General features: G+C 43.9%; 1 protein-coding gene and 1 long non-coding RNA gene across 2 annotated transcripts in view; one reads left to right on the top strand and one right to left on the bottom strand.

Moving 5' to 3' along the window:
• The window catches only part of LOC146969721 (NACHT, LRR and PYD domains-containing protein 3-like), a 264,684-nt gene that overhangs the window by 174,771 nt on the left and 72,867 nt on the right, over positions 1–17,046 (bottom strand). The gene's annotated exons all lie outside the window — the stretch shown is intronic.
• LOC146969724 (uncharacterized) lies at positions 6,235–16,841 on the top strand. Its single transcript, XR_015038083.1, has 3 exons — positions 6,235–6,306; positions 16,189–16,297; positions 16,764–16,841. It is a non-coding gene; the product is annotated as an uncharacterized LOC146969724 (long non-coding RNA).

Below are 17,046 nucleotides of genomic sequence, written 5' to 3'. Positions count from 1 at the left end.
CCATGTGATTATGTTGAGAAAAAAACAGCAATGAGCCAGTCCTCCTTATTTTTCCTGATCAAATGCTTCATCCGTTTGTGTAAACTAGTCTGGTGTCTAGTCTAGTCCAGTTGACCTGATTTAAACATGTTTAATGTTGAGAGAGAATGTCTGATGTGAGTTTGGCACATCAGTTTGGCTATAGCTCACTCAACAGTTTCAATGTTCAAATGAATGTGAATGCAACATGGCAATTATTAAAGCTTGTTTAAAATGTATGTTATTATCTGGACATTATTACAGGAAAGATGACTGAGAAGAGGAGGAGGAGGAGGAGAAAGACTCCTGACCAGGATGCACTGGAACATGTTGTTCAAGGAGAGGATAAAGCCTTCCTAGAGGTAAGGTTTATTAACAAGTATAAAAGGTACATTTTTCATCCAATATATTAATGTTTGTTTCTCCTAGTGTAGTCACCTTAAAGGGATAGTTCAACATTTTGGTAAATTCGCACATTGCCATATTCCCTATAGTCATAGCTGTAGGTTCATTACCTTAATTGCTAGTGCATGTTCTGAAATCCACGGGCAGAGATGAGGCACACCGTACCTCCGTTTTTTTCTCAACTACACAATCCAACAACTCCAAAATGCTCTGGTGGACAAGTTGTGACCTGCACATTCTCCATGATATGAAATAATCAAGTAACATTACGACACAGAGTTGTTTACGAGGCAAATGCAGCCAAAACTTTATTCCAGACATGACTGCTGAGTGGAGGGATTTTAAAATGGAGGTGAAGCAGCCAGCCAAATACACATAGGTCATTAAACTGTTTTCCACTGTACTTAAAAATTGTCAAACTAACACATGAAATGTAACCATTAAGGAGAAATGTTAAGTTTAGTTTGACGTTTTGCATTAGTTCTGTCCGTGACGTCACAGGGTTGGTTGCCTGCGTTGGCTGACAGCCACAGACAGTGAAAGTGAAGGACATTAGCTACAGACAGAGACGGTAAAACATGAAACTGTGGAGGCACTGGATTAGAAGAGACTCAGAGGAGACCTCTACTGTGTTGCTTCTGTGAACTAGTTTTACAGTGTTAAAAACTAGAAAAAAACCTCTGTTTTCTTTAACTGCCGCTAATAAGGAGCCGCCGCAGCGGTGGAGCTGTTATCAAGACTCCTCTGCTGATCTCGGTGTGATCATTTCTTACAGCATGTTTACATCCAGTCTGGAGACAGGAGACAGGCTGGACCCTCTGGTCCCACACCGAGGAGCCTTCACAACCTCACACACACACAGCAGCGATCTGATGGCATCTGATGACATCGGTAACAGTAATAGCGCCCATCACCATAAAATAAGAAGGGAAAATGACTTCAAAATCTCTGATCTCATCCTCCACACCCAGCCCTCAGCAGAAGACTATTCAAACAATAAATATGTCTTACCTTTACTCCAGGTGTCCAAATCAGTCAGCAGCAGCAGTCATCCAGCTCCATTATTCCCTTTTACATCACGTTCCTCGCGGCCAGCGCGTTTCATTCATTTGCATTGTGTTGAAAAAAGTTTTTTTAGCAGCGGCAATAGCCGTGTTTCTGATCAACCGGACCTGTGTTGTCCGGTTCCACCGCTTTGTTTTCTCCCGGTGCAACGTTACTTCCACACGGACACGGTCTGCGGTGTGTCGGACTGTCTGGTCCTCTGGACCGTGGTCTGGACTCGGTACCGACAGCGGAGAGGCTCCACCGTCTCCTCTGTCAGCCTCTCCTGTCAGGAGCTGAAGCTAAAGCTAACGTTAGCTGAAACTTTTTCTTTTCTTTTTTTCAACACAATGCAAATGAATGAAGCACCACGCTGGCTGCCATAGATGAGGAACGCTATGTAAACGGGAATAATCGGTGGATTATTAAACAGTTGGAGCTGGATGACTGCTGCTGCTGACTGATTTGGACACCTGGAGTAAAGGTAAGACATATTTATTGTTTGAATATGAAACATTCAGTTTGAATAATGTTGAATGTTGTTAACTACCTGACACAGCACAGGACTGTGAGGACACAGTGTCCTGCAAGGACAGTCCCCTCCCCCACCTTTCATGTTGATCAGGCAGCAAACTGTGCTGTGTGTCAGATGTTCACCTGACACACCTGAATTATGAGGACACCTTTCTGACAAAGCCCTCATACTTCTGCTGAGGGCTGGGTGTGGAGGATGAGATCAGAGATTTTGAAGTCATTTTCCCTTCTTATTTTATGGTGATGGGCGCTATTACTGTTAATACCGATGTTATCAGATGCCATCAGATCGCTGCTGTGTGTGTGTGTGTGAGGTTGTGAAGGCTCCTCGGTGTGGGACCAGAGGGTCCAGTCTCTCTCCCCGCGGTGACTGATGCTTATCACGGTGTGAACGTGGGCCGGTCGGGGGAGGACGGGCTGAGGCAGAGAAACTGAAAGCTGTCGGAGTAACGTCAGGTTGTTGTTGGTTGATCCGGTGAATGATCAACTTTCAGGGTTGATCAGAAGTTTCCTGTGGATCACATCCAGACTGGATGTAAACATGCTGTAGAAATGATCACACCAAGATCAGCAGAGGAGTCTTAACAGCTCCGCTGCTGCTGTGGCTCCTTATTAGCGGCAGTTAATGAAAACAGAGGTTTTTTTCTAGTTTTTAACACTGTAAAACTAGTTCACAGAAGCAACACAGTAGAGGTCTCCTCTGAGTCTCTTCTAATCCAGTGCCTCCACAGTTTCATGTTTTACCGTCTCTGTCTGTAGCTATGTCCTTCACTTTCACTGTCTGTGGCTGTCAGCCAACCCAGGCAACCAACCCTGTGACGTCACGGACAGTCGAACGACAAGATGGCGGCGCACTAGCTAAAACATGCAATTTTTAACTCCCAGTTTCTCCTAAATGCTTGTGTTTCATGTGTTAGTTTGCCTAATTTTAAGCACACTGGGAATCCATTTAATGAATTATGTTAAATTGGCTGGCTGCTTCATTTCCACTTTAAAAGTGCAAGTAGTTCATAGTATTTGCTTCATGTGTTGTAATGTCACATAATTATACATGATTATCTCATAGCGTGGTGAATGTGCAGGTCACAACTTGTCCACCAGAGCATTTTGGAGTTGTTAGATTGCGTATTTGAGGAAAGCGGAAGGTACCATGTACCTCGTCTCTGCCCCGCCGATCTCAAACCAGCTTGCAGAGACAAAGGTAACAAACCTACTCCTAAGACTATATGGATTGTGGCAATAGGCAAATATTGAACTATCCCTTTAAAATTGTAGCCTGGTGTAAAAGTAAAGAATTAAGAAGTTAGTTTCTAATAAAAGTAGCTGAAAAAACACAAAGGCTATTAATACTAAGAGTAATTGATTCAATAAAGAATAGTTAATTGAAAGGCACATGGATATTGGAAACAGACCATAGAGCATCAAGAGGGGGAAGCACACGACACGTCATCCACTTGAGGATGAGGGTGGATGACGTGCGCTCTCATGTGACGTTAGCCAACCCCCTACCCCACATTCGCACACAGCGGTTCACATACTAACATCATTATCCTCATTATCTAAGAAGTTTTTTTAATCCACCAACACTTTCTGAAATATCAAAGGAAACCAATTCTGTAAAACAAAAAAAGAAGTAGTAAACCAGCCCCTGAAAATCTTAAAATGGCTCCGAACTGCTTGTGTAACTTCATCCAAGCCTCCTGCAATCACCACAATTGAAAGCATCACTTAGGGCGTTTTCACAACTGTAGTTGTTCCGATTCAGCAACTAAACCGATACAACTGTTGCGTTCTTTTTTCTGGGCCGTTTGTGTTCACATTGCATGATTCTAAAGCGGTACAGCGCCATAGCAACGGCCCTAACAACACCCCATCAGCTGATCAGCAACAATGGCAACAATGAACCGCGGGCTGACTTGCAGTAGTGAGGAGGTTCAATTTCTTATTAATATTTGGGCAGACGAGTATTTAGTTTAAGTTCAATTAAAAAAAATGCCCAAGCTGACTGGTTTATGGCTGGGGCGAGACCTTGAAGTATGCCTATAATGTGCTATAGCTACAAATGTAGTCTAATAGGCTACATTATTATTTATTATTATTATTATTATTATTATTATTATTATTATTATTATTATTATTATTATTATTATTAGCTAGTGACCAAGCGTGCTGTCCGCTGTCTCAGTGCTGACACGTGAATGAATGACAGAGCGTGTCACTGCCCGTGAGAGAGAGAGAGACAGAGAGAGAGAGAGGTGGTCAGGTTGTGTTGGTCAAGCTGTGTTTTCAGTTTCAGGTGTCATAGTTATGTCAGATGAATTGTCCTCTAACACAGCCATTCTCAACCTTGGGGTCCCTCCCGACCCCAGTTGATGTGGCTGGAGGGGGCGAATGAACGACATGTTTCTTGGCATGCATTGCTGACCTGGGCATTGTTTCTTAATAAATTAGAAAAACTTTTCTTGTCATTCCCCTTTTCCGTGCATGGTTGAAGGAGATTGGCTTGCATCCACGCTCCACTCGCTCCTGCGCCGACAGGTCCTCGCATGTCACATAAACCAGCCTGGGTGTGTGGACAGTGGACACCGCATCAACTCGCCAGCCGCATCTATTTAAACTCCGTCACTTTGTTTTGTTCTTTTGCCCTGATGAAAACCTCCAGGTCGGAATATTGGCCATGGAGACAAAACTACAGCAGCCAATTATTTTTTTCAGTGCAGGGATCAAGAACTAAAAAGGCAAAAAAAAAAACCCACCGCGGACAGCGCTGCGCTTTATCCATCATGCGTTCACACCAGCGTGTGTGTGTTTGTGTGTTGGGGCGGGGGGTCGCGGACAGCAGTGCATGTGAAATTGGGGGTCGCGACTCAAAAAGGTTGAGAACCACTGCTCTAACACCCTACAGTTTGACTCTTTTTTTCCTCTAGTAAACGGGCACCGTAGCATGACTAGTTATAGGGGTTGTTTGCGGAGCTCTGCCCGGTGCTGATCGCCGCGGGTCAGCTTGGAAAGGCTGGTGGACTCGTGGCTTGAGTTTGCGTCTTTCTTTTCTTTTGGCCACCGGCTTTCCTGTTTTAAGGCCAAGACGACACGCTGCTGATGCTCCATTATGTTTTTGGGGCAGTTGCCCGTGGTCCTCCTCCTCCGGTTGCCAGGTAACCAGTCAATTTGTTCCGATACATGTGTCGGTTGCGTTCTCACTACAAACGAACCGCTCCAGGGCTCGGATGGAAACGAGCCGAGACCGCCTCTCCCAAGCGATCTCGGCCCGCTTGTTTTGTTCCGCATCGAGCGCGATTGCTGTGTTCACATCTGACCAAACGAACCGATATATGACGTAAACGCTCCCTGTTTCGGAACAAATGGTCAGGTGTGAAAGCGCCCTTAGACTGTGTTTTTAGTCTAAGTCCTCACTGTTGCAGGAAAACCTAAAGCAGCAATCATTACAGTGTGTGGGGAACCTGTGTGCATTTAGCTATTCTTCCACCTGTGAGGACTTAGATTAAAATCAGCGTAAGTGACGATTTTCAAGTCAACTGCAAGTGGAGGGTTCAGGAGACTTGTGGCGCTTTTCGACTACACAGTCACGGCACGGCACAGCTGGGCTCAGTAAAGGTGCTCTTCCACTACAGCTGAGTTCTTCTAGTTCCTCCTCAGCGGGGGCGAGGTTGTCGCAAGGCCATCGTCTGCACCACAGCGTGGTTTTACACACAGCATCCTTTGACCCGGGTGAAGGAATAACAACAGTCTCGATACAGATCAGTGGGTGCTGTTGCCGCTCTTGGGTGTGATATTTAATGAATGAATATTGAACAGGTTCACAGCATTAGGTGTAGTAGATGGCCAGCCTGGTCATTGTAGGCATGTGTACATCTGCACATGACAAATTTTTCATGTCTTCTTTTACATGACCACTAAGTGATGGCGTGATGAGACAACACTACATTTCCTCTGTCCAATTTCAGGAACCCTGTGAAGCACCATGTGACCTGAAGGCTGAAGGCCAATGAAAGCGAGGCAGCATCAGAAAAGGCAAGTTGTGCTTTGTACCTTCACAGTTACTTGCTTTAATATGTTAGAAATGCTTTGGATCCTTCAGGTCTTTATTGTAGTACTGACATTTCTGCAGTAAACATGGCGGTGTCATTACTGATGATTTTTGGAATGAAAGAGTATTGTTTCTGCTTAAAGTAATCTCAGATTTGTTATTGTCATTCTCACACACACACATACAGGAAGCTGCTGGTGGAAGTGATGACCGGATGACGGGTCGGTTCCAATCCTGCAACATCGAAGGATAACTCTGTAAGTTGACTGTACTCTTGTGATGACATGCTTTTACATCCAATCATAAATCTGTTCTATGACAGTGCTCACGAGTCCATACACTGTTGAATGTTGTTAACTACCTGACACAGCGCAGGACTGTGAGGACACAGTGTCCTGCAAGGACAGTCCCCTCCCCCACCTTTCATGTTGATCAGGCAGCAAACTGTGCTGTGTGTCAGATGTTCACCTGACACACCTGAATTATGAGGACACCTTTCTGACAAAGCCCTCATACTTCACAGATTAGGATGCAGAGGTTGGTTATGGATTATATTAAAGATTATGTTAAAGCAGGGGTCTCCAACACGTTGCTCGCGAGCTACCAGTCGCTCACAGCCCCTTTGCCAGTAGCCAAAGGATTAAAGGGATAGTTTGGGTCTTTTGACATGAATCTATGTGGCGTCCCCATCACCAGTTAGGTGCTGTGACAGTGACTTTCCCCGGACTGCGTCCCGTCAGCAGAGTTCCGGTCTGGTTTTGGTGTTGACTAATGCAGTCCGGCTAGGTGGCTGGGGTTATGAAAATAAAGCGTTTTGCTTCTCAAAACAATATGCGTTCAAAAGAGTGATACATTTGCATCACAAAACCGTTGTCCACGAAAAAGTCTGACCTCGCAATCGCTTGGTGCTATTTTCTCTCCCTCCGTATCACTGCGCGCTGCCGCCTGTAGATGGCTGTGTGTTTCCATCAGCTGTTTCACTGAGTTTACTGCTCGGATAGTTCACATAAACATATCTGATTATGACACAAGTGATGAAGCCATCCCTTGTTTTAGCACGGAGCCAAATGGAGACCTTAATGTACCTGATGTGATGCTGAACCTCGCCAGATGGAGTTAAAACGGGCAGAGAGAGAGAGGAAGGACAGGGAAGTGAAAAGCTGAAGTTGTTACCTTACATCGCCACAGTCTATGGTTGTGGCATATTACACGTGCATTGCGTCACTTGGTAGCGGATTCCACGGTTGCGTGTAGGGATGCACGATAACATTTTTTTGAAACCGATACCGATAACCGATAACTTTCTGCTTCCGAAGGCCGATACCGATAACCGATAACATACTTGGAAGACTAGTGAGGACCTAACATATATCATGACATCAATACTATAAACAAACCAAAAACAGTTTTGACTCTTTAAATGAAGATATTCTATTAACAAGCCTTTCAAACACAGGGTTTCCCGCAGCGCTTTCCTGTTAAGGCGGCCGCCTTAAAGGGATAGTTCAACATTTTGGCAAATTGGCCCATTGCCATAATCGCTATAGTCATAGCAGTAGGTTCATTACCTTTAATTGTAGGTGTAAGCTATTTTCAGTACGGCGGAGCGCAGCAGCTGGCTGCTCAGAGCTACACTATAAGGCTAAGGGAATTTCTTGGTTTCCCTCATTAAACTCATCAAATTCAACATCCCAAAACTCCACAGCGCTTTTGTAGACAAGTTGTGACCTGCACAACCACCACGCTATGAGATAATGACGGAACGATACGAAACGGAGCCGTTTTCGAGGTAAATACAGGGTAAATACGGAGACTGCTTGCTGAAAAACTGTCCCTGAACGCAACGCGCATCAGCGGTTTTGTATGAATTTACCTCGAAAACGGCTCTGTTTCGTATCGTTCCGTCATTATCTCATAGCGTGGTGGTTGTGCAGGTCACAACTTGTCTACAAAAGCGCTGTGGAGTTTTGGGATTTTGTATTTGATGAGTTTAATGAGGGAAACCAAGAAATTCCCTTAGCCTCCATAGCGTAGCTCTGAGCAGCCTGCTGCTGCGCTCCGCTGTACTAAAAATAGCTTACACCTACAATTAAAGGTAACGAACCTACTGCTATGACTATAGCAATTATGGCAATGGGCCAATTTGCCAAAATGTTGAACTATCCCTTTAACAACAATGAGCTGCTGCCTAAACTAACGTCTTAAAAAAATTAAAAATGTAGCGATATTCGCCGCTGCCGCCGCCGCCCCCCCCCCCCCCCCCCCCCCCCCCCGTCGGACGAGCGCCTTCATTCATCTCCGCATCCTCTCACACACATACACACACCACAGAGAAGCGCGCATGCATAACAGCAGCGCGCGTGGCGAAACTTAATACGGCACGCCGAACATTTATTACAGATATTCAGCGAACTGTCTTCTTTATTACCGCCCCACATTAGCGCCGTCATGTTCTGTGTTTACAAACCCAGTACGCACGCTGTGCTGCGTTCACGTGTTGACAGAAGTTCCCTGTTCCCGTTTTGCGAGCCGTTCTTCAGACCTTTTTATGTTCATATTTCTATGGTTTATGTGTAATAAGGGTAATTGGGACAAGTCAAGTCAAGTCGGCAACTACCAAAATGATGACCGAGTTGACGAAATGAGGGACTATTCTGATTTCAGTCAGAAAATTGTTTTTCTGATTATAGGGAGGCCACCTGAACGCAGCATTCACTGCAGGCTGCAGGTCTCATGTAGGAGCAGAGCAGAGCGCTCTGAGTGAGAGCGCTTGGTAAAAAAAAAAAAAAAGGACCCATACCGCAGTGCTGACAAAAAATATATAATAAATCTTATCGGGCCGATAAGTTATGATATCGGATTTATCGAAATGACGTCATAATTTCCTGATATCGGGCCGATAATTATCGGACCGATAACTATCGTGCATCCCTAGTTGCGTGTGTACGGAGTGTTTTTATTACACCACTCGTGTGGACGCGGAGCAAAACTCTGGTTTCAAAAATCCCCGGGCTCGTGTGGACTAGGCCTGAGTGGCAAATCAAATAGCAGTGGACACAGAGAAACCGGGTAAAACATGTAGTATCAAAACAAACTGTCAAACAATCCGTACACTACGTTGTGTGTTTTAATAAATCCTGTAACACACAGTGTGACCGCGGCACCGGCAGAGAGACAGACAGGCTCATTGTTAATATGCAGAGGGACGAGTTTACAGCTGTTACTCGCATCCCGACAGTGACTCCCGACACTTATGGTGTGTTCATTATAAGTCGGAAAAAAAAACGAGCTCCTCTCAGACCTCGCAATCACTTGGTGCTACTTTCTCTCCCATCGCATCACTGCACGCTGCCACCTGTAGACAGCTGTGCACGTTTCCATCAGCTGTTTCACTGCTGTTTCAATCATATCTGATTATGACACAAGTGATGAAGCCATCCCTTGTTTTAGCACAGAGCTAAAGGGAGAGCTTTATGAACCTCAATAGGCTATGTAATGCTGAACTTCGCCAGATGGAGTTAGAGCTATAGACTGTATAAAAGAGTTTAGAGCAGAAAGAGTGATGGGTGATTGTTGCAGCACAGTCCATGGTGGAAGATCAGACGGACAAACATACACAGACAGACAGCGTGCATCACCTGCACCGGACAGTGCTGCTGGAAAAAAATAAAAGAACAGAGGAGCCTCGCTAGTTCTCTCTCTTTAGCCTGGCGTTTGGCTGCCCTTTGTTTAAAAGAGTTCAACATGTGAAGATCTATAACCGCCATCTGACCACCGGTCAGCTGAGCCAGAGCACAGTGGAAATAATCGTACTGATTGTCTGATAGTCTGTATACATTTGTCGGGCTGATCTTCTATCACGCACTGCGCTGCATTACTGATCATCACCTGGTCACCCTGTCTCTCACAGCTATTGACCCCTTGCACGTGACGTCACGTTCCACTCGCGGTAGCTGCGGACGCCATGATAGACGGCAAAAGAACAGTGAACGTCAATGTAATTGAATGGCCGCGTTATAGTTTTGTGACATACCGGGGTTGTAGGGTTTCCCCTCCTTTTCCACTGAGCTGGTTCCAGTGCTGGTTCGGAGCCAGAGCCTGACTAGCACCGGATCTTTGCTTTTCCACCGCTTAAGAACCGGTTATTGGTCCTTAAAACTGTCCTTGCTGGTCTATTGCTAAGAACCGGGGGCTGGCCACTGGCAGCGGGGTTACATGAGCAACAGGACCAGTGTGAAGATACAGACACATTATCGATGCCATTATAAGTTAGTTTATCTACAGTGTATAGTCGATGTAAACACAGTTGAAGCTAACTAGCTGAGCTACATGCTGTGGCTAACAACAGCTAACGCTAGTATTAAACATAGCACCGTCACAACGTAGTTGCCGCCGGCGGATCGCGGCGATTACAACGAAGACGGTGTAGCGACTTAAGCCAAAAGAGCCGCTGAGAGACTAAGCATGGGCCGGTTGTCAGACGCGCTATCAAAAAGAAACTCACTGAGATTCAGAACTAAAGATCAAAGTGTTTATTAACCCAACAAAATAGGTTAACTCATAATAAAGTGTACAAACTAAGGCAAAGTAATCCAAAAAATAGCGTAACTATAGCGGTCAACAAAAAGTAAGGCAACCCACGCTCACCCCCTCTCTCTCTCTCTGAAACAAAGGAAAAGCAACAGGTGAACATAAGTGCTAAACCCCGCCCATAATGACGTGACCCGCTACTGAAATAATAACATAAACTAAATCATATTCAAAATAAACAACACCAAAACAACCCTTAAACTTAACCAACAGAAAACCCAATTCATGGCTCCTACATACCAGCCCCTAATTATTAAGTTATTACACATAATAATTACCCATATTCATATTAATAGGAGACACGAACCAATATGCTATACATTCAAAATTCATAATGCATATTTTTGTCTTCTTTCTTCCTTCTTCCTGTTCTTCTTGTGTCACAAGTCAATAAAGTCAAATGTCTCTTGACTGTCAGAGTCCATCAAAACCACAATTCTGTGGAAAGTCTGTGAGTCAAAAGTTCAAGTCAAACGAGTCAAAGTGTCACTGTGCAGCATCCGCTCCTCATCCAGCTTCAGCTCCCTGTGGTAGGCAGATCCTTGTTATTGGTCGGTTGAGGCAGATGCTCCCCAGACGAGTCCAAGATGAGAAACGTTTCATCACGTGAGTCGCAGCATCAACCTCCTCCGCAGCCTGCAGAGCACTCACCGCTGCCGCCCTCTTGACCTCTGCTGGACTGAGCACAGTGTCTGCATGGGATGCTAAGTCCTTATGAAGCCTCCTCTTCAGGTATGAAGCACACTGATCGACAATTTTCACATGATTTGGCACACTGAGTTCCTGGTTCCTTGACGGTAAAGTAATCTTGTAATCACCATTCACTTTCTTTGACGAGTGTGTGACCAACTCACATACTTCTCTTCTCTTGATTGCTCATCCATGTTGCGTTCAGGAAGATCCATCTTGAACTGTTGCCGAATTTCCTCCAGATTCACAACTGAGACTCCATTTACTGATAATTCTTGTTTTTCACAATCTCCTTTTACGGGTCCATTCACAGTCCAGCCCAGCCTTGTCCTGATTGCATAAGGTCCACCATTTACACTGTGAATGACTTCCTGTGGTTCCAAAGCTTTAGGAACATTCGCTCCAATCAGCAGTTCCACATCTGCATCTATCTCAGGCAGATACACAGATCTCAAATGAGACAATCCATGAAGATCCCTCTCCGTGGGAATGTTCCCCCTGTGGACGGGCATACGCTCCTGTGTGTAAGTCTTTGGCAGTTCACAAAAGTTGTCACTTCCTAAACCAGCAACGTCAAGTCCTGAGACAACATGGCTACTCACAATCTTCTCTTGGCCCATGGTTCTCAAGAGGATGTGTGACCTTTTTCCTGTGAGGCCTAATTTGTGCATCAGTCCCTCTGTGCAAAAGACTGCTGTACTTCCCTGATCCAAGAAAGCATAGGTGGTGATGATCTTGCCTCCTTTCTTGGACCTGACCTGCACAGGAACAATGGGAAGTTTACATTCACTGTCACCAGCCCCGGTGAGCCCACTTGATACCAAGGTGTCATCTACTGCAACCTCTGATTCTTTTTCCTCTTCACAGGAATTATTTTCCTTTTCTTTTGGAGGAATGTGAAGTATGGTTGGATGTTGGAGACCACATTTTGCACAGGAGATCCGTTTTCTGCAATATTTGCTGATGTGTCCAATACACAGACAGCCGAAACAGAGACCATTTTCCCTTAAGAAGCCTATCTTCTCTTTGTGAGTTCTTTTCTCCAACTGAGGGCACAAATCCAAGGCGTGTCCTTCTCCACAGCACAGACATGTCCTCCCTGTTGTCAAGGTTTGTTCCTTTCTTTCAGTTACTGGTTGAGCTTTGTTCACAGGAGACACCGTGGTGGCAAAGCTTGCTCCTTCATGTCCAGAACGATGTTGTGGTCTGACTTTGTTCATGCATTTATTAACTGTCGCTGAGGGCGCATCCTGTATGTTCCCAAACACTGGATCAGTTAAGATTTTCACTTGTCTTTCAATAAAATTGGTGATGTCACTGAACGTGGCTCTCATGTTGCGTTTCTCCTGCAATTCACAGGCTACAGTTCTCCACTTGTCTCGCAATTTATAAGGCAGTTTCCTTATAATAGCAAGCATGTTGGCAGGAAGATCAAGCTCATGCAAATATTCCACTCCTTCCATAGCATTAGAACAGCTTCTGAGGAACAGACTGTAGTCCTGGAGAGCTTGGACATCTTCTGGCTTGATGGGCGGCCATGACAGAGCCTTGTCCATATACGCAGAGGCAATTTTCTGCGCATTTCCAAAGTGCTCACATAACAATGCTTTAGCTCTGACATAGCCCCTTTCTGGGATGAGCTGCTGGCAGCTTCTCACCAGTTCCTTAGGATGGCCACTAGTGTACTGCTCCAGAAAGTAGAGTCTGTCGCTACAGTTGTCAGTGTTTCTCTCCACACCATTCTCAAAAGCTTTCATAAATGCATGATACTTTAATGGATTACCTTCAAAAACTGGAATTTCTCTTTTGGGTAATGATGAGAGGCATTGCTGTTGGACTAAAAGAGTTGTTATTTCATTTTGCTTTCTCATAATTCCCAGAATATTGTTTTGATTATCATCTGTTGACCCAAATCCTGCGTTCCAGGTGTTTCCATATCGAGTGTGTGTCTCATCATTGGTGTTACGTTTCACTGAATGATGTTTGGGTTCATGCAATAACACAGATTCACAGTGAATGAATGAAGGTGCAGTATTTTCTTTAGGCCTTGTTCCTGGATCCAAGCAGTCATGTTTAGTTTCCCTTTGTTTCACAGACATTTGTGGAATAAATGAGTTTGCATCTGCATTAAGAGCTCTTGGTTTAGATTTTTCTTTTTCCAAATAAGAGTTCATTCCATCAGAAACCCTTGACCTGAAGCTCTTTCCACTTATGATGCTCTGAGACCTCAGCACACTTAATTTTGCCATGTTTGCTGCAATGTCTTCATCCATTTTAAGTTGCTCCTTTTTCCTTTTCAGGCGTTCCTCTTGTTCCTCAAGTTCATGTTTGTCCTTTAACCATTTCTGTCTTGCCATTAATGCTGCCAGGTCAGCCTCTGCTATCAGACGTGCAGAAGAAGCAGTAGAAACAGCAGACCCTCTTCCAGTAGCAGAGTTTTTGCTTCCCACGTTTGACACACTGTCACTTGGTTTTATGTCAATTTGCATTTCCTCTGTACTGAGTCTTGGTGCAGGTTGAGTTGGAAGTTGAGGTTCATCCTGTGTTGGACACTGAAACACTTCCTCATTTAATGCAGCAGCTGAATCAGAATGAGATGGATTGAGGATGCCATTTTGTTGTGATTTCTCTGGCTCACTCAGCCACTTAACAACATCCTCCTTAAATGTGTGGCTGTATTTCATGATGCTGGAAAACCATTCATTCTGTCTTTTTTGTTCATCTTCCATGAGCAAAGCAACCAAAGCATCATGTGACATCATGGCATTTTCACACAGTTGTTTTAATTTGTCAAAATGAGATTGAACATGTGAAACATTTTCCTTTGTTTTCATCAGGGCTTTCATTTCTGGTATTAGTGCTTTCATTTTATTCACAGTGATTTTACGTTCATGTTGAAGCTTTTCGATTTTATTTGCCCATGCCTTGGCTGTGAGTTTGCTTTGTCTTTTCCCACACTCCATTTCAACATCAGCATTTATTTCACTCATTTTCCTTGATTTTCCACAAGATATTATTTGTGCACCTGAGACACATCCACAGAACAGAAGCGAAATTCATTCAACAAACATCATCCACATTACGCACAGCAGCGGAGCGACATCAACTTCAGAGACAGAGTGAAGAGTCACATTTACAGCTTGGAGATAATTCGGCATCGGATGCACTGCGCTGAGGAATCCAATCCTCCATTAACCAGGCAATCGTTCCCAATGAACAACAACAGTCAATATGCACGCCGCGATCTTTCCATTGATCCACGGCTTCAATGCGCACATCCACAGGTGGACTTACCTGGCTGTAGTTCGCTTTCGCAGCGGCTCCTTAAACTGTTTCACAGCCAGCGCCTACCTCCGTGCCTTTTCTCCGGTTTCTGTTTATATCGTCCTCTTCCTCTTTTCGTCCTCTTGATTTCGGCTCCGCTGATCCGTCTCTTGATGTTTGTGATTAATGCCTTTTTTGTTGACAAAATGTAGCGACTTAAGCCAAAAGAGCCGCTGAGAGACTAAGCATGGGCCGGTTGTCAGACGCGCTATCAAAAAGAAACTCACTGAGATTCAGAACTAAAGATCAAAGTGTTTATTAACCCAACAAAATAGGTTAACTCATAATAAAGTGTACAAACTAAGGCAAAGTAATCCAAAAAATAGCGTAACTATAGCGGTCAACAAAAAGTAAGGCAACCCACGCTCACCCCCTCTCTCTCTCTCTGAAACAAAGGAAAAGCAACAGGTGAACATAAGTGCTAAACCCCGCCCATAATGACGTGACCCGCTACTGAAATAATAACATAAACTAGATCATATTCAAAATAAACAACACCAAAACAACCCTTAAACTTAACTAACAGAAAACCCAATTCATGGCTCCTACAGACGGCTTCCTGTTTTCTTTTATTTTTCAGCCGGGTTTAATCAGAGAATGATCACTAATTATACAGACGTCGGGTCAGGTCTTCAACACCCACGGGTCGGACCAGGTTTTAATTTCCAGGTCCGTTAACTGTAGTTAGCAGCAGCAAAGACAGCAGCAGCTGCTGTATGGGGAGTGTGGCACTGACTGACGTTAACTCCTTAGCAGTGGAAAAAGCACAGAAAACTGAGATATTCTACGGTGAATAACAAAAAAACAAACAGAATATTGCAACGGATGAGTAGATATTCTATTTTAAATAAGTGATAATGCTGTGAGGTTGTAGTGTGAAGTGATTGAGCCACATTGTTGGACGGCACCCAGTACATTATCACTGAGCACTTTCTGCCGTCCGTCATGGCGTCGCCTCTCGCGTAACGTTCTAATTGTGACGTAGCTGCAAGCGGTCAATAGCTGTGGGTCCAACTTTCACTCTTTTGAACGCATATTGTTTTGAGAAGCAAAACGCTTTATTTCCGTGACCCCAGCCAACTAGCCAACTAATCCTTTAACAGTCGGCTGACGCGAGACATGGACAACCGTCTCACATTGAAACTGCAGTATTTACCAGAAGCACCATAATTTCTTATTGTACATGCCCACGATAATATTGAGTCACTTTTCTTATCGTGACTTTTGGTATTACTGATACCGTTATGTCCCTATTATATTCTAGTTATTTAAAAATCAAGATATATTTGTTGTTCAGTTTTCATAGTTTTTAAGATGTTAAGTTTAACATTACAGACATGTGCTTAATCAATATATTATAGTGTAGTGACATGGTTAAAACTTTATATTCCACATTTCCAATTTTCCTTGTCCTGGTATGGAAATTGTCTATTATACCATTTTAACTGACTTTGTTCATGTCACAATTCAACACTAACACATTTCAGTTATGGATTCTTTTGGTTTAATATAAAGGTTTCTTTTTTCCTGCCTAGGATGGGGAGCACTAGATGATCATGTTTCCTCTGCTGATGAGAGGCTCGAAAAAAAGAGAGACAATGTGGACCCGCCATCGCCCCGCCACAACCCCGCCCCACTGAGGAGGTACTAGAAGAATTCAGCTGTAGTGGGAGAGGACGTTAGAGAGAGAGAGAGATTCCTGAGTGTTGATATCGAGTAGAAAATTTTAGTATTGTGTATTATAGAGGCTTAAATAGGCTACTATTTTCATGAAGAGTGGGAAAGACAGATTTTACGAACGTAAAGAGTTAATGTTACAGTGTAGCTCTCGGCCATTTTCAATTTCCAAAAGTAGCTCGCAGAGGAAAAAAGGTTGGAGACCCCTGGTATAAATTCAACAAATGAGTGAGACTGATAAAAGTAACAAAGTTGTATGCAGCATTTTGTTCATTTTCTGAATTGGTAGGATGTAAATACAGCCCTGGAATATACTGTATAAAGTAAATATGCCGTAGTGTTTTGGTAAATTATACCAAAAATAACATGTCAGAAGTACAGACCTGCAACAACAATGATATTTATTTTTTGCATCAAATATGCTTTTCTGTAGATGAATTGGACCTAGAGCTGGACGAAGGTGAGCAGGATGATGGAGATGACGAAGACGAGGAAGACAGTCAAGCTGAGGGAGATGATGACATCATCGGGGACAATGAAGGCGATGAAGGTGGTAGAGACAGCGAAGGTGGTCCTCACAAAGAAAGGTTTTTTCCTGGTAGTTTGTATGTGTGATTATACAACAAGTATGAATACTTATTTTTATAATTTTAGAAACGTTATGTTACTCATGAAAATAAATCACAAACTTAATCAACCTCCTGTAGAGTGTTCCT

This window comes from Trachurus japonicus, chromosome 17 (genome assembly GCF_045865225.1).
Source record: "Trachurus japonicus isolate A0001 chromosome 17, Traja_1.0".
NCBI classification, from domain to species: domain Eukaryota; kingdom Metazoa; phylum Chordata; class Actinopteri; order Carangiformes; family Carangidae; genus Trachurus; species Trachurus japonicus.
Note: the sequence above shows the minus strand (reverse complement) of the source record. Positions and strands in the feature narration are given on the sequence as shown.